A 19,885-nucleotide genomic window follows, 5' to 3' on the forward strand; every position below is an offset into this window, starting at 1 on the left:
TATGGTAGAAGGACCTTTGCTTTCAGTTTCTTGGTCAGAGTCATGATGATCAGCCAAAGCATCTTCTTTAGTAACATTGTCGCCAAGATTGTCTGCAACATCATGCTTGACATCTGTACTAACAAGAGGATTGTCATCCTCATCAATAAAGCTTTCAGCAACATCAAGATTATCAATGGTGACCACATTAATAGACTCCATCATAGTAAGCTTATTAAAGACACGATAAGCACGACTATTTCTGGAGTAGCCAAGAAAAATACTTTCATCGCTTTTGAGGTCTAGCTTCCTGCGTTGCTCCCAATCAGCAAGAATATAACATGTGGAGCCAAACACGTGAAAGTATCGGGCATCGAGCTTTCTCCCCTCCATATCTCATAATGAGTAGTTGTAGTTCTCGGACAAAGGGTCACTTGATTATGAATATGGAAAGCTGTGTTAAAAGCTTCAGCCAAAAAATGCAACGGAAGATTCTTGGCAAGAATCATGACTCTGGTCATCTCTTGTAGTGTACGATTAATTATTTCTCTCAATAATGTTATTCTGCTGAGGAGTAATGGGAGCAGAGAATTCATGAGATATGCCTTCAGAGTCACATAAAGATGAGAAACTAGAGTTTTCAAATTCCCTCTCATGATCACTTCGAATTATGATAATCTTCCCAATAATTTCACTTTTCTCATGTTGAACCCGATTACATAGAGCTTCAAACACAACAAACCTGTCAGACTTCTAACAAATAAAATCATCCCAAGTATATATGGAGTTGTCATCCACACAGACAAAAACATATCTCTTCCCTCCAAGACTTTCCACCTACATTGGACCCATAATATCCATGTGAAGAAGTTCCATAACACGCGAGATAGTAAGATGTTGCATCATCTTGTGTGGTGTTTTTTTACTTGCTTTCCAATTTGGCATTCACCTCAATTTTCTCCTCCTTCAACATTGAGTTCATGAATGTCAATGATGACCTTTTTAGATATGATCTTCTTCATACTTCTCAAGTTGATATGGCCAATTTTCTTATACCACAATTTAGCTTCATCAATCTTAGAATGAAGCAAATTCCCTTCATAGGATTGACCTGTTGCTGGTTAGACACAACACACTCCCGACGAGTAAAGTTAACTTGCAAGTCTTGATCACATAGTTGACTTATGCTGATGAAGTTAGGAGTAAGACCACCAACTAATAGTGCATCTTTCAAGTAAGGATAACCAGGATAGTTAAGTTGACATTTACCGATGATTTTAGGTGTGACACCATCACTGAAGGTAACATGACAATTAGATTAGGGCTTGATGTTGGTCAAGTAGTTTTTGACATCGGTCATGTGACAAGAGCAGCCACTAGCAAAATGCTAGTCTCCATTTGCGGAAGCACGAAGAGATGTGTAACAATATTTGCCTTATAATCAGCTTTAACTCTCCAAACATTATGAATGTTAGAGGGTTGAACATTCAGATGTCTATGGGAGAATTGAGGGTGATGAAGATTTCTCCCATAGAGACGATAACAAAAGAGGCGTATATGATCATGACAACCAAATGGTGACAAATCTAACGAGGTTTGTTGACAGCAGACCTCGTCGAACTAATAGCAGGTTAATGCTGGTAATGTCGTTGATGCACGTTATAGCCAGATGTTTGGGACCACTTGGGAGACATCCAGCCAGTTCTTTTATGAGTGGAAGAAACAAATGTAGTCTTGCAGCTGGAACCACCACTAGTATAGCTTAAGCCCTTCATGTTCTTAGCAGGCTTTTGTGTGGTAATGATCTTGTCAAGATTGTCTGTACCAGATTTAAGCATTCTCACAGATTTGGTCATCTTATCTAGTTCAGAGGTAAGCCGCCCGACTTCACGCTTTAACTCGATAATAGTCTCCAGAAGTCTGGTTTTGTCTTCCATGAGAGATTCAACCGTTTCCTTCTGATTCTGTAGAACATGTGATTCTTCAATCCACTTACAATAAAGAGTTTTGTAAGAATCAGCCAAGACTTCATCAGGAAGTTCATCATCATCATCAAAATAAAAATGAGCATTAGCAGCGTTAGATGAATTAGCGACATCAGAGATATTATTAGTAATATAGGCAGTAAATGCAATGAAATTGGTTATCTGATGTATTTTAGTTCCTTCAGATTCATCGTAAGGGAGAGTGACATTGTAGCCACTTTTCTGCTTCCTCATAAAGTTAGGGCACTCTTTCTGAATATGTCATATCCTTCACATTCTCGGCATTAAATTCATATGGACTTGTTGGAATTGTAGGAGTTAAAATTATCACTATCACGACCAGTTCGTTGTGGGTTTCCTATTTTCTGATACTGTTGTTGGGGCAAGTTTGTCTTTGAAAATAGGTGAGACATTTCTTCCTGATTCTTTGTCCAGTCTTCTCATTACCCAGCCAAAATTCTTGGCAAGCATAACAATAACATCATTAACATCATCATCAATTTGAGAAGATACATTCTCTCTCTGATCAGTAATAGAGTTCTTGAGAGCTAATTCTTTGTTCTTCTTTTCAGCTTTGGGAAGGGACATTTCATAGGTCAAGAGTGACCCAATTATCCCATCAACTTTCATTTGAGAGAGGTCATGCACTTCTTGTATAGCAGTGACTTTCATGTTGAATATACGAGGAAGATATCTCAGAATCTTCTAAACAAGCTTATCATCACTCATAGGAACACCAAGAGAGAAAGACTCATTTGTAACATCTCGGATACGTACTTTGTATTAAAAAATAGTTTCTTCTTCAAGATTCATTCCTTCAAACTTGGTAGTGAGAAGTTGAAGACGTTGGCTGCAAATTCTAAAAGTCTCTTCATGAGCAACTTGCAGAATATTCCATGGCTCCTTGGCACTTTTACATGTGTTTATGAGCATGAAAATTTTCATATCAACACCATTGTATATATCATTAAGGGTATGAGAACTATCAAGTGCAACTTCATCTTCAGCATCATTCCAATCCTTCTCTGGTTTGGTGATAACAACACCTTCAGCATCTTTCATGGTATGGGCAGTCCAACCATTAATCATGGCTTTCCAAGTCATGCTATCAATAGATTTGAAGAAAAATCACATTCGAGCTTTTTAATAGCCATAATTCATCCTATCGAGCATCGTTGGACGATTTACAGATCCTCATTCCCTGATATTATCCATCATAAACAGAAAATGTCAACAAGACTAGGAGACCACTCCAGAGTTTGAGTGCCCACTTTGATACCAATTAAAATTATGTTTAGACAAAGACAAAAATATCGCACACAATGTAGAGTCAATGTATGCGACAGCTTGTTCTGATGTAAATGATGGATAAACAAATAAATAATGCGTAAATAAAATGACACAAGATGTGGTAGCCCAGTTCAGTGCAACGTCACCTGCTCTGTAGGGCAGTATGCCTAGTGAAAAGGAAATTCACTATATGAAAAGTAGTAAAATTACGGCAATGTACTTATATGAACAATCCAGGCTTCAATGCCATTTTCCTAATACTACCCGTGAATTTCAACTCAGGCTCACCCTAAATCTGATCTCCCCTTACTTCCACTCTCAAACATTCTCCCATGTGTATGGTAGATCTCAATATCAACGCACATGAACAAGAAATCACGCAATTACAAAACCCACAACAATTCTCTAACACTCAATGGATCAGAAAATGTGTTTCGAGAATTACACCACAAACATCACATATTCAGTTTTTCAGTCTATCGATCGTGCACGTCTAGAAACCCTAAAAGTGTGAATGAATGTCTCAAGTGCTACTAAGGGTGAAGCACACAGATTTATAGTAGTCAACAACTATGGAAGTCAATCTAGGGTTTCCTTACCTATACACGCGAAGAGAACCAATGTAGAAAGTCTTCCGCGAAACATTATGGCATTTCAATAAACTTGTCAAAAATACAATTATGCACACAGAGGGAAATATGTCTCAACATATCCTGGAGCATATTACCAGACATATTACCAGACAAACTTGCAATAAAAAAATAATCCAATAACACATGTACCAACAAAAACAGTGATAAAAAAATTGCAAGTACCAAGAGCTAGTTGTCGATGTAGATCTCCAAGGCAGAGATACTCGATGTACCAAGTACCAAGAGCTAGTTGTCAACGTAAATTTGAGCAATAATGAAGTCTGACCTTGTGTGTTTCACAAAAAGAGTTTTGTCTACTCCCCATCAAGCGTAGCCATGATCAATAAGAAACAAAGCCAACCTTTCATACCAGACCCTAGGCGCTTGCTTCAAACCTTACAAGGCCTTTTTCATCTTGTAGACATGGTCAGGATGATGAAGGTCTTCGAAGCCCTTAGGTTGAGCAACATAGACTTCTTTAGTGAGGAAGCCATTCAGAAATGCACTCTTGACATCCATTTGATGAAGCTTGAAAATTCATATGACAAGCCAGAGCAAGTAAAAGGCGCATTGCTTCCAGACGAGCATCAGGGGCAAAAGTTTATTCGGAATCCGTGCATTCTATCTGAGAGTAGCCTTGAACAACAAGTCTTTCCTTATTCATGGTGATATTGCCTTTTTCATCGGATTTGTTCTTGAAAATCCACTTGGGGCCAATGAAATTGACATCAACGGGACATGGAACAAGATCCCAGACATTGTTTCGTTCGAACTCACCAAGTTCTTTATGCATGGCAACTCCCCAATATTCATTAGCAATGACTTCTTTAATGTTCTTTGGCTCAATGCTAGAAATAAAGTAGGAATGATTCATCATATCACGATAATTAAGAGCAGACTTATCTATGGTTCTTCATCCTTCATGAGCATCACCAATGGATGGTTCTTCTAGATTCTTGAGGATGGTTGCACGATGCGAGTCTTGGGAGTCACCTGAGATAGTTGCTTCTCATTCGAGTCCTGAATAAATTCATCATCGGATGAGCCAAAAAATTTATCTTGAGGAGTTGCAGAAGTATCTCCTTGACCAACTTCTTGAACAACTTGAGTGGAATTGGTTGATTCAGAAGTTGCACATTGTTCATCATCTGGAGCATTATGTTCGTCACTATCTTTGATGGTGACATTAACTAACACCATTACAGAGTGGGAACGCTTATTGAAGACCCTCTAAGCATGACTTGTGGTGGAATAGCCAAGAAAGATCCATTCATGACTTTTAGGATCCAACTTCTGCCTGTAATCTCTGTCATTCAGAACATAACACATACTTCCAAAGATATGAAAGTGTTTGATAGAAGGCTTCGTCCCTTTCCATAATTCATTACACGTCTTCTCAATACTAGTGCGGACAGAGACCTTTTTGATGATGTAGAAGGTTGTGTTGACAACTTCAGCCCATGATTTTAAAGGCATCTTCTTTGAGTGAATCATTACTCTTGCCGTCTCCAGAATAGTTCGAATCTTGTGTTCAACAACCCCATTTTTATGTGGAGTAATTGGAGAAGAGAACTGATGAGTAATTCCATGAGATTCACTGTACTTGGAAAAAATATCTATTCTCGAACTCCCTTCCATGGTTAATGCGGATGAATGATATGCCAATCTCATTTTCTCTCTGAAGTTTAGTCCACAAGGAGATGAAAAACTTTGACAACATCTAACTTTTCTCTAAGAAAATATACTCAAGAATAGCGTGAGTAGTCATCAACACAAACAAACACATACTTCTTACCTCTAATACTTTCCACCTACATGGGACCCATCAAGTCCATGTGAAGTAATTCAAGAGGTCTTCTAGAGTGGATATGAGAAGTACTTTTGTGGACTATCTTTGTCTGTTTTCCAATCTGACACCATCCACACACAATGTTGAGTTCTCACTTGACTTCAGTAATCCCTCTAACAAGCCGACCAATAATGATTTTCTTCATAGATTTGAAGTTCAGGTGGTCCATCGTCTTGCGCCACAAATTCATCTCATCAGGCTTACTAATCATACAAGTAGTTTGAGAAGTAGACTGAACAACTCCTAGAAGGTAACAGTTTTTAGACAATCTCATTCCTTCCATGACACACTTGTTGTCTTTGCCAAACACTTGACAACCTTCTCGAGTGAACTCCACACGATGATATCTGTCACAAAGTTGACTAATGCTTAACATATTTGCCTTTAACCCATTAAAAAAGAAAGAACATCTTCCAATTGGGGTAAGCTTTTTGTGTTGAGAGTCACATTACCAACAACTCTTCCTTTTACACCATCTCCAAAAGTCATAGACTGTGTCTTGCTATCTCTCATATTGGTGAGACATTTCTCATCACCGTCATGTGCCCTGAGCATCTGATATAGAAGTACCAACTGCCCTCTTGTACCTCTGTAGATGAGTGGTAGGTTACAAGGTAATTTTGCTGCTTCATCCTCCGTTGTTGCATGAGAAGAGTTTGTTGGTGATTATTGCACCTTGATAACTATATTAGTTGCGGAATTAATTAATTACACTAACAAAAGCTAAACAATATTATGGTTATCTAACAAGATCTAGATTTACTTATTAATTATTCACGAAAGCGATGTCAAGCAACCAATAAGAGCGAGATTTAAAGATTCAGAGAGACTCACATGATTTGGATCAACTACAGAATCTTCAAGCTTTCACTCCTCCGTCTTCGGTCTTATAAAGACTATCTTCAAGCTTGAGCTCCTCATCGATTATTAGACTCGACAATGATGACACCGTAGTCTTCCGAGACGTAATATCTGATGTGAATAAGAAAGATGAGTTGGCACAATCTTTATCTCACTACGATCTAGAATGAGGTGTTTAGATTGCACCGTGTTTATGGGATTGGAATCATGGAGTTCCAAGAGGGGAGAGAGAGGTCGGCCAAGAGAGATGGAGAGCGATCTTGGTCAAATTTTTCTAATGCAAATCACTTGTTTTTTTGCCTTCTCATGAACCCCTATTTAAGGTAGTGGAAATGATATATTCTTGGTAGTTTCCAAAATATATTATTTCCATTTATTGTGTTTACACTAGTGAATCAAAGCTTAGCCCTTGGATCTCATCTCATGAATCCTACTTTCTCTCTCAGCCATCCGATCAATATCTATGAGATTTTATTTTCTGTTTAAATAGAGAATATTTAATTATGAGAGAATAAAAGAAATATCTTATTTTCTTTTAAATATTATTCTCTCATAATATTCATGAGAGACAATAAAGGACAATATCTTATTTCATTTTAAATATTTTTCTCTCTCATTTATTTGAACAACTAAAGAGAAAATATTGGTAAGTACCAATATTATGATGGACGAATTTGACACACACAGCCAAGAGGGATGCCGCAAATCCTTGTGCTCAAATCCCAAAAAAATTCGTCCACCTCATTTTGTGCAAGACCCAATTGCTTAAAATCCAATTAATTATTTATTTACTTTGTGCAAAAATAAATAAATAAGTAATTGATTAATTATTTACTTGATCAAACAATATATAATTAATACTACAAGAAATAATTATTTAATTTTGCGAATACCCATATTTCATAATTGATGCTGTCTCAATCACAATTACAGCTTGTGAGATCATAATAATGAAACATTATTATTCGAAAGTTTTTATCCGCCTTTATCAGAGCCGAATCGAGACTATGGACCTAGTATTAGAAGCTTAACAAATCCGATGAAAAGACGAAAAAAGTCATTTCTCTTTTCCACATCGATTTGTCTAATCTTGGTCAGACTCCACCTAGGTACGTAAGGATTGAACTCTCCTTTATACTAGAATTATATTTACTCATTGTGACGATTGTCCACTGATCTAGTCAGTTCGTGATCATGATCCTCCAGGTTTATCCCGTGTCGAGAAAAGTCAATTATTCTGTTATACTTTTATTGACACCTATAAGCCCTAAGCATTGTTGTTTCCCCAGCCAAAGATACTTCCGAACGTACAAACTTTGGAAGTACGCGCAATCTACCGGTTCTGGAATCAACCCTTAGATGAGAGAATATTTACCTTCTTTCAGGAAGGCTGGATTCCATATCTGTAAATCACTTCTCACTCGAACTATGTTCCGAAACTCCCAAGACATGAGCTCTGATTAGCATGATAGTGGCCTTTTAGCGAATGAGTCAAAGAGTGCGGTAACATGATCCAGTGTCCATGATCACTTCAGTATTTAGATCAAGTCTCACTGTGACCATCATTAGCGATCTCGGTTAGAGTGTCATAACGTTCCTTAAACGACACATCTACAACCAAGACCTGTCCGGGTCGTACACTTACCACAAGTGTAGAATGCTCACACTAAGTGATCAACCTCCACTTGTGTTCCACATATATGATTTCAGATTCAGCTACCAAGGCTTGAATCAATCATCGACCAGTTTTAGTTCACCGTCCACGCTCAAATGCCGTGCATGTGACTCAGTTCGATACAGAGACTATGGGTTGATGAATGTTTGATAAATCTTAATACATAAGAAATAACACTTTCGATTCGAATAAATTACAAATGAAAAAAACTTTATTTTATTAAAAATTCAGCGATAATTTACAAAAGCATCTTCTCGTGGGCAAGAATTCCTAACAGAGTTAGTTTCCTTACTCTGTGTATTACGAGGTCTGCAAGATATTTGAAACAACATGGTTTGATATGACCAGCTTTATTACAATAGTGACATACCTACTTCTTCTTCCGTATGTTAGTCGTTGGAGTGACATGTTGTTGTAGTTGCTTGAAAATCTTCTTAGATACGTCTTTCCCCATATGCTCTCCAGCTTTCACAAACTTTGTCTGACCCTGTGATGATTCACCATGAAAACCAAGCCCTCTGTTGCTTGTTGTCGATGACTATGACCCACTTGCCATTTGTCATGCAGCAGCGAGTAATTCTTGATGATGTCTTCTTCTATTACTTCAACTTCTTCATCACTGCTCGAGTCATCAGGAAGTTGTTCAAATAAGTTATGATATGTGTCTGTAACAACATTAAAAGATAGATAGTTAAAGGTTTCTTCATCCCGTCTGTTGCAGTCAGAATCGTCATCACTCCAATTGGCATAAGACTTGTTTTTCTTTAGAGTATTAGCACATTCAGCCTGGATATGACTAAATCCTTCGTGTTCTCTGCATTGAATTCCTTTAAACTTGTCTCCTCGATTCTCCTGACTATTGTAACCAAATATGCTATTCTTCTGAAAGTTGTTGCCTTCCTTGTTATGCGTGTTAGGAGTAGAACTTTGCCCTTGATCTCCACTTCTTCGGTTTACCTTCCTCATGAATTTTCCGAAGTTCTTGGCAAGTAAGGCTATTTGTTATCTAAAGTCTTGATCTTCTTATGCCCCAGTGGGAGTTTCTGCTTTCAAAGCCACATTCTTGTTCTTCTTCTCTGGCTCATTCTCTTTGAGAATCATCTCAAAGGTTTTCAGGGATCCAAACAACTCATCTATTCTCATCTCCTCCAAATCGTGAGTTTCTTCTGTTGCAGCCACTTTCATGTCATATCGTTCTGGAAGAGTTCTCAAGACTTTGCTTACTAGTTTTGCATTAGCAATAGGTTATCCCAACGTGAAGGATTCATTAGAGATATCATGGATTCTAGCATTGTATTTAGAAATCGTTTCATCTTCTTTCTTCATGATATTCTCAAACCTTGGTAGTAAGCATTCAAAGTCGTTGAGTTCTGACCTTGTCAGTACCCTGTAAACCACTCGCAAAATATCTTAAGCTTCCTTAGCGATCTCACAATTCGAGATGAGCTTGAATATGTTCTCATCTACGACATAAAATATGGCGTTCATAGCTTTGAAATTTCCATTGGCTGTTCTATGTTGCTCCTCTGACCACTTATCCTATGGAAGAGTGGTTGTTTTTCCCTTTGCGTTGGTAAGTGTAGGAGCCTTCCATCCTTTTTCAACTAGTTTTATCATCAATCACCTTCAGGAAAGCTTTCATTCGTGCCTTCCAATATCCATGACTCGGACCTTTTAAGAGTGGAGGTCGACCTATATTGTGTCCTTCTTTCATGTTCATCTTAACACAAGAAAACACGTTAGTAATCAAGTCAAATCACACTCAGTGAATCGAGTGACCCGCTCTGATACCAATTGAAATTAGTCAACGTGATTAAGTTGGTTGTTCTACTAGTGGGTTGACCAACTTTTAGAACAACTGATTGTTTTAAGCAGTTTTAATTAAGGTAATAAACAAGAAAATAATCAAACTAAAAGCAGTAAAGGACACAAAGAGAATTGGTAACTCTGTTCGGCGATAAACCAATTACTCAAGGATCGACTATATCAATAAGTCAAAGCAATATGAATATTAAGTTTGATGACTCCCTCAGAAACACCTCCGTCTTTGACTCTTCCAATGGATGTAAATCCGAGCTCCCCTCAGATTAGATACTCGTTCTCTATGGTCACCAAATCTTCTCTCGAAGATTATCAAGCACGTCAATGAAAACACACACACTCACAAATTCAGATCAAAACATTGATCACAAAATTGCAAGTACCAAGAGCTAGTTGTCAATGCAGATCCCTAACAATTTTTGGCTAACAAGTGTGTACGTGACTTAATTCGACCCCAAGGAGCTTTATTAGATCAGCACACAAATCTTTCGCGAATCTCACATAATCAAAAACCAAATATCCGATAATATATACTCAATACATTATTAACTAAAAACTAGGAAGTTTCCAGTTATATTTGTTGGAATAGATCTAGGGTTAAGAGAAGTTTTATCGCTTCTAGCAAGCGGTGGAATATAAAAAATTTCTTTAAAACACATAAAACGTTTTTACAACCTAGACAAAGTGCATGAACATATAATTTAAAATTTTAAAACTACAGTCTTTTTGAACCTATGAGTAACCACGAAAGTTTCTACCACTAGAGTCTTTGAGTATGAGTAGGATTTAGTGTGTTGGCACTTTTAAACACTATGACTCAAGAACAAATCTTTGAGCCAAAGAGCTAAAATAAAACGCTAGGTCTAATGAGGACCTAGGTGCCAAAACAAAAAGGACAAGAAGAGATTCTAGAGAGAGAGAGAAGGGGCGGCTACCACTTAGAGATAGAGAGGCTCTCAATCTCAAAATTGTGTGTTGTGAATTGTGAATGAGGTGCGGTATTTATAGAAGGATGATTACCTTCAAAAGGTTGTTTCCTCTTTTCTATTGAATATCACATATTCATGAGCAAATATTCATTTCCTCTTTTCCCATGTTGCACGTCCAACCTAGCCATCAGGGCTCTTAGATTTGTTTCCTCATTTGCTTGGTCTCTCTCTTGCCGCCCATGTACTTGCTTCTAGAAGTAAATTTTTTTCCTCTTTTTCTTTTGGCTAGTATCTTCATACATTAATGCACAAAATAAACTCTATTTCCTCTCTTTGGTGGATGGTTTGTAGGCTTCTAGAACATGCTTCTAGATGCTTCTTTATTTGTTCATGACAATATAAGAAAAGCTCATTGAGAATTTTCACATAAAATTCAACGAAATGAAATTCAATCTTCAAGGCCCAATTCACTTAACTTGGCCGTGTGATCTAATTCATTGTCATCGTATGACAATGTCAAAAAACTTATTTATTGACATTCATACCATCCCATGTCTAAAAGGACAAAATTACCATTTAGACAATTTTCGTAAAACTCGTCTAGTTCAACATTTGAACTTGTTTTGACTTAGCTTTCATGTTTAACTAATCCTCCTCTAAAGACTTGCGGTAGTGACCTCATGGATCCAAATGAACAAAGCTTGAGCTAACATGCTTGGACTCAAAAGTTCACAAACCTTTTACAAGTTATAGCTTGATGTCAACTGACTCCACTAAAGAGTTAATACTGAAATCTCTCGGTTCAAATGAATATATTTTCTACTAAAGAATTCACTTAATTTTAATGAGTGGATCCATTGAATATTATCTATGTTTACCCTTCATGAATATCATCAACTAGATGGGATTTACAAAACTACCATTTTACTTTTCTAGTTGTTATTTCCTCAACTCCTTTGTCGCTTGTGAATAAGTTAGAAACACTGTATTGACGATGGGCTAACAAGTCACATTGATTCATCAAAAAGAGTCATGACTCAATTTGGACACTGGCCAGTTCATTTATTCACATTCCAAGGAACAAATCATGAGGTGATATATATACATTGCATTTTAGCAATCTTGTACATGAATTCCATATCTATGAGATCTTCACAAAGTTACTCATGACATCTTCATAACTTAGTACTTCACCAATAGGTCTTGTCTATATCACATAGTGAATCTAGAACTCTGACTTTCTCAAATGAGAATACGTAAGCTTTGAAATGACATGTCTCATTCAGGATTGAGGTAAGCATGATGCAATTCATACATAGTGATTCCGAGATATAAGAGGTTAAATGGTTTGTTCTTATTCTGTCTCTAGAAGTGCACTGGACAATTCAGTATCTTCAGAAGATACCTAGGAAGAACTATACTCTCAATGTCCCATAACCAGACATCATAGATTCTCCTAACAATCATACTGAGATCAATAGCCCTTTGACCCTTAGATTGTGAATATAGTGTTTTAAGCAAACCATGAAGAGTTTGCTCATGCAAATCTATATTTGACTCTTCATTTATTGTTAGGTTTGTTTAAGGACTAAAGACTATAGTTTATCATAAAGCTTCAAACAGACAAGGAAGAATGGATGAACGTTTAAACTTTTATTAATTATTCAGCAATTACAAGCAAGAGTCTTCGTGAGACTTTATTACATCAAATGTACATAAGTAAAGACTACTACTTTTCTTGTAGGCACCATTTACAACAATATTCATGCGGTAGGACAATGCAGCACAAGTAACCCAAGTCTTGAACATATTCTTGCAGCTTCGCTCGAACAACTTTAACAAAATTGTTTTACCAAATTAAACCATGCCACAGAGGATCCAACAGCTCTTATACTCGTACTTATTTTTGTTGTACGGATCGTCAATCTTCAAGCTTGTAATTTCATTGAAATTTTGCCTTGTAAACTCCCTAGGCAGACCGTTGATCTCGATTAGCAACTTCTCATTTGATTGGGGGATTCCCTCTAAGTACTGAGTCCCTATCATAATGTTTTTATTATTATCTTTGATGACATGATTATTGAGGGCATATCCAGGAAATAACTGAAGCAAGACTCTATGAACAGCTCTAATTTTGAGGTCGTAATCACTACGATATCTTTGAACGTTTCCATGTTCCCATGAAAGTTAAAGTTGTACTGAGTGATTGCTTCCTCTGGAACATACCTCCTCCAACCCTAAACATCAAACAAAAAGATGACAAAACAGTTTAGTAACTAATTATCGGGAATTAGTTACAAAGTTGTCAACAATCTTTAGGGCTTAGTTACATGTTAATTAGTGAAAAGTATGTCACTAAATCCCATAGATTCACAAAGTTTCACTAAATATTTACAGGTTAGAAAAATTTAGTTACAATAGTGACACACCATAACTAGGTTTAAAGATTCATAGTGATATGCAAGTCACTACTAAATCTTTCCAAATTAGTTACACTATCGGGACTAAATCCTACAAACCTGAGAATGTTATGTGATTTAAGATTCACTAATCCTGTAAAATTTTGAACAATTTTCTAAACCCAACACATCAAAATCATCACAAACAACCTAAAACATTGTCATTCCCAAACCGCACATCATGTTTTAATAACCTTACATGCAAACTAACATCAGAGGAACATAATAATGGACAAAAATGAAGGGAGCCTTACGCTTGGACCGGGAAGATTTGGGAGTTTATGAAGCAACCTTCTTTGACGTTTCAGGCTTGTTTGGCGAAGACCTAACCCTGTACTCCGCCGTGGTGGAGAAACATCAGTGGATTTTGATTTTTTTGGAATTCTAGGGTTTGCATGCTTATTCAAAGAGCTTTTCTTCTTCATTTTTTTATGAGTTTGGAGGTGTTGCTGGGTTAGGAAATCGCGACAAAAGGCAGCATCTTTGCTGGCGTGACTTCTCTCGTGGTTGAGGGGTTAGCAAATGAGAAGAAAAGAATATAATGGGAAGAGAAGGTAAATGCGCAGAAGAAGAAGGATATACCTTTGGGCATGGTTGTGGTCATCGTTAATTTTTGGTGGTTCTCCGACGCTGAATGTCTGATGATTGTTCTCTGGTTGGCGTGAACAAAGAAGAAAAAAGAGAGAGAAATGGAAAAATGAAAAAAATGAAGAAGAATGTGATGAGATGGGGTGGTTATCGAAGAAGGGAAATAAAAAAAAGAAAAAAATAAAGGGAAATAGGAATATAGGGGTTGAATGGTAATATCATAAAACATTTTTAAATGAGGAGTCCTAGTGTTACAGGATAAAGTAGTCAGATACCGAGTAGGTTAGTCGGACTCTCGAGCAGAATGAAGAATCCAGCATCAAGCTCAGGTAGAATAGACCTAAGGGCTGTCCATTGAAAAGGAACGAACCGTTCATAAGACAAGAACGAAACCTACCGATCAGAACTTCGGAGAGAAGAGAATATCGTGGGTCAAAGACTAGTCAAACCAAAAGAAAACATGTTTCAAATACTTAAACGCACACCTTGACGGTTCAGAAATCGTGCAAAGATTAATAACCGTCCACCTCAGCGAGAGGGAAGCAGCAGTTACCTAAAAACCGTCTAGAACGTGGGACTGATCACCCCACGTTCCCCAGAATAACCGTCGGAGCCCACGACCACGAAGCTACACCAGACAAGTATAAATAGGAGCTCGCAGAGGTTCTCAAAGGACGGAACTCTTGGAGAACTTTTACTTACTTTCTTTCATTTAGAACCTCTAGAGAACATTGCTCTCTTGTATTAGATTCGTCTGTATAAAGAGAAAGTCTTGCCTAAATCATCTCTGTCCTCGGAGTCCTCGTATTCGGAGTCTGTGTATTTTCGTAAGATATTGTTGTACTAATTTTACAGGTCAACAGTTGGCGCTAGAAGAAGGGGGAAACAGCTGAAGAATATGGCTAGTTCATCCACCCCGATCACTGTCCCCAACCAGGAGACGGAGATAGAACATCACAATCGCACCTTGCCTCTCACCCTGGAAGAAATAGCTGAACTTCTCCCGGAACCTAGTCTCGAAGAACAATTCAGACAGATGCAAGAGCGTCTTTCGGTCTTAGAGGCGAACAACAGGGAGCTGAAGAGAAGGCTGTAGGCGAAGAAAGTCACACTGCGAAGCGCGGTAGTGATCCCAGATGAAGAACCCTCACACCGATCAGGGAAAGAACCCATCGGGCAGGATCCGCAGGTTAAGAAATCTCGGAAACATGCTAAAGATCGGTATGAGAGGATGAAAGATGACTCTGAATCCGAGAAGGAGCAGTCCAGTCAGGAAAAGATTCTTGATCGGTACCAGCCTACTATGGACAAGGGTCATTCAAACACTTTCAGAAATAGCATGGTAAGCTCGGAAACTGAAGACAGCGCGAGCACCAACAAAACAAATTTTAGAAGATTGGAGCGTCGAATCGAAGAGGTGGCCCTAGGTCAGAAGGAGTCTATCCCGAAAATTGGAGAAGCTGTCTCCCCTTTCACAGCACGCGTGTTAGAACACCCGTCGCCTGATCGTTTCAGGATGCCAAGCATCCCAGTATACGATGGAAAGACCGACCCGGGAGACCATCTAGACACCTTTTCTTCCTGGATGCTGTTGCAAGGGGCAGGACCAGAAGTTATGTGCAGAGCGTTCTCTATCACTCTAACTGGCTCAGCCAAAAGGTGGTATAGAAAACTAAAGCCAAACTCCATAGGATCCTGGAAGCAGTTATCCAGAAAATTCATGGAACAGTTTGTCGGCTCCAGCTCGGGGAAAACTCCCAAAGAAAGGCTGCTAGCGGTGAGACAAGCCCATGACGAATCATTGAAAGATTTTATTAATCGCTACTCGGAGCAAGCTCTTCAGGTGGACGATCTGAATGAAGACTTTAAGCTCTTTGGGATCTCCTCCGGCGTCCGAACCGAATCAGAGTTCTGGTGGTCACTTCAGAAGACTAGTCCAAAGGACTACAACGATTTCCTGAAAAGAGCTCAGAAATATATCAACGCGGAGGAAGCAAGGTTGGCGGCAAGAAAAGAAAATCCACCAAAGAGTTACCGAGAAGAGCACAGGGAGCGACATTCTGAGGATAACCGCCCACCGAAGAAGAGCCGGTCTGGAGCAGGACCTCTGAAGCCTTTTTCCAGTAAGTTCGATAAATATCATAAACTCAATACCCTGATAGAGGAGATATTTAGTCTTACACAGGACAAAGAAGATTTCCCTAAGCCAAGGCCGATCAAGAAAGATATTTCAAGGAGAGATAAAACAAAATATTGTGCTTTCCACGCGGACATCGGCCACCGCACTGCTGACTGTTTCAACCTCAAAGAAGCTATAGAAGCTTTGATTCGAAGAGGAGCATTGAAGAAGTTCAAGGCCGAACACGGGGATCAAGAGGAACAAAAAGGTGAAGCGTATGCAGAAATCTCACTCATAGTCGGAGGACCGCATGTGGGAGGAACTTCAAGGAGTGCTCAAAAGAGCTATGTAAGAGAGGCCTACGCGGGACCCCGACAAATCTTGTTTACAGCCGAACAAAGGCCCAACAAGATAGCCAAACCTAGCTCGGAGCCGATCACCTTCACAGCAGAAGATGCTCGGTGGGTGATGTTCCCTCACAACGATCCACTAGTCATATCAGCTCTTATCGGAAACAGGAATGTACACCGAATATTGGTGGACACAGGGAGTGCTGTCGACGTGCTCTATGAAGACACGTTCAGCAAAATGGGTCTTAAGCAAGACGCGTTAGCTCCTTCTCCCGAAAATCTCTATGGTTTCACAGGAGACTCGATCCAGCCCAAGGGAGTGGTCCCACTCCCAATAACTGTAGGAGAGCACCCGAGAAGTAAAACCACTTACATAACATGAGTGGTAGTTCCAGGAAAATCTTCGTTCAACGCGATCATTGGCAGGCCAACTTTGCAGTCCCTCGGTGCCATCGCTTCTGTGGAATATTTGAAGATGAAATTTCCTACCGAGCACGGGGTAGGCGAAGTAGTCGGAACTCAGGCTACCGCAAGAAGCTGTTATGCGAATTATCTCAAGGAGAGTCAGGACAAAGATGTCCACAAAGTTATGATGATCGACTCAGACTTTGACCCACGCCTTCCGAGTCGAGAAGAAATTGGCCCAGGAGATGAAGTCGAGGAAATCACTCCGGATCCGAAACAACCTGAAAAGAAACTCAAGATTGGAAAATATCTCGAATCAGGTACCAAAAATAACTTAATTTCTCTTTTGTCTAATAGCTTAGACGTGTTTGCCTGGTCACAGTCCGACATGACAGGGATAGATCCTCAAATAACATGTCATAGGTTAAATATAGATCCTAAGGAAAAACCTATTAGGCAAAAGAGAAGGGCGTTAAACTCCGAGAGGTATATAGCCTTGAAAGAAGAAATAGATAAGCTAATCTCTAACGGGTTGATAAAAGAAACTAAATATCCAAAATGGGTAGCCAATCCCGTCCTAGTCAAGAAACCTAACGGGAAATGGAGAACTTGTGTAGATTTCACAGATCTAAACAGGGCTTGCCCAAAGGATAGTTTCCCGATGCCAAGAATAGATCAATTAGTAGACGCCATAGCAGGTCATGAAATTTTAAGCTTCATGGATGCCTACTCTGGCTACAATCAAATCCCTATGTATGGTCCCGACCAGGATCACACAGCATTTATAACTGACCGAGGACTATACTGCTACACAGTAATGCCCTTTGGATTAAAAAATGCTGGAGCAACATACCAAAGATTAGTAAATCATATGTTCGCTGAATTACTCGGGATTACGATGGAAGCATACATTGATGATTTACTGGTTAAAAGCCGAAAAATAAATCAGCATACGGACGATCTTAGAAGATCATTCGAACTTTTAAGACAATACCGCATGAAATTGAATCCTCTAAAATGTACGTTCGGTGTCTCTGCAGGTAAATTTTTAGGTTTCATCGTTCATGAGCGAGGCATCGAAGTAAATCCAGAGAAGATCACAGCCTTATGGAACATGACACCACCGCGGAACATAAAAGAAGTACAAAAGTTGACAGGGTGCATAGCTGCATTAAGTCGTTTTATTTCAAGGTCAACCGATCGAAGTATTCACTTCTTTAATGCGCTCAGAGGCTCCAAGGAATTTGAATGGACCAAGCAATGCAATGAGAGTTTCGAGTCTCTAAAAGAACACTTGGCATGGCCTCCTACTTTAAGAAAAGTACAGGAAGGAGAGCCCCTGGAAATTTACTTAGCTGTATCGGAGCATGCAGTGAGTTCAGCGTTGATCAAGAATGAGGGAAAACACCAGGTCCCGGTTTATTATACTTCACGACGTCTCAACGAGGCGGAAGGAAGATACCCGGAGCTCGAAAAGCTAGCCTTCGCCCTCATCACCGCTTCTCGGAAGCTGAAACACTATTTCATCGCGCATCCGATTACAGTCCTTACAAACTTCCCGCTACGCCAGGTGCTGCAAAAACCTGATGTGTCCGAAAGACTAATGAAATGGTCGATCGAGCTGACACAATATGATATACGCTTCAGCCCCCGACCAGCAATCAAAGGACAGGCAGTAGCTGACTTCATTGCAGAATTCACGTACAGACCAATTGATTTCCCAATTTGGGACATGTACGTAGACGGAGCAGCCAACGAAAAGGGGTCCGGAGTCGGGATCGCGCTATCCAGTCCAGAAGGAGACAATGTAAAATTCGCTTTAAAATTCGATTTCAATGCTTCAAACAATGAAGCTGAATACGAAGCTATGATACATGGGCTACAAATAGCAAAAGATTTAGAAATCAAAAAGCTCAAAGTATATTCGGATTCTCAGTTAATTGTTAATAAAATGAAATGTGAATTTCAGGCAAAAGACGAAAAGATGTCGCTATATGCCGAGAAAGCCAGAAACCTGGCGAACGAATTCGAACTTTGCGAAGTCACCCAAGTCCCCAGAGCCATGAACGAAGAGGCTGATGCATTAGCGAAGTTTGCCACCCAAGGATCTGACTCGGAGTCAATCCCAGTCATCAGGATTGGGCAACCTAGCATTGAGCAGGCTCCCCACGTGCTTCAGGTCGATCAACGAAAGTCATGGCAAACTCCGATCAGGGAATACTTGCAGTACGGAGTTCTGCCCAAAGATAAAAATGAGGCTAGAAGCTTGAAATTCAGAGCTGCTCGGTATTTCTTAGAAGGTCAAAACCTCTACAAAAGAGGATTTTCTCAGGCTCTCCTCAAATGTCTAGACGAAGACGAAGCTGAATACACTCTCAAAGAAATCCATGAAGGGATATGCGGAAGTCACATCGGATGCGAAGCGTTGGCACAAAAGATCATCCGGCAAGGACTCTACTGGCCTACGCTAAGAGCCGACGCTCGGCACATGACACAAAAATGCGTCAAATGCCAGAAGTTCTCTAACATCCCGAGGCTTCCTCCTAATCCACTCATCTCCCTCTCATGCCCGATCCCATTCGCAGAATGTGGAATAGATTTAATCGGAGCTTTGCCAACAGGCCGAGGTGGATGCAGGTACGCGATTGTAGCCATCGATTATTTTTCAAAATGGGTTGAAGTCGAGCCCTTAAATAAAATAACCGCTCATGCAATTGAGAAATTTGTATGGAAAAATATTATTACTCGGTTTGGGATACCAGTCAAAATTGTATCCGACCACGGAAATCAATTTGACTGCGATTCCTTCAAAAGTTTTTGTGAAAAATATGACATTAACAAGGTTTTTTCTACTCCAGTCAGACCACAATCCAACGGATTGGTGGAGGCCGTCAACAAAACAATAAAACACGGCCTAAAAACGAAGTTAGACGAACAGAAGTC

Source organism: Urtica dioica, chromosome 7, assembly GCF_054948205.1.
Source record: "Urtica dioica subsp. dioica isolate 48M chromosome 7, U.dioica_male_clone48M_v1_H2, whole genome shotgun sequence".
NCBI classification, from domain to species: Eukaryota; Viridiplantae; Streptophyta; class Magnoliopsida; order Rosales; family Urticaceae; genus Urtica; species Urtica dioica.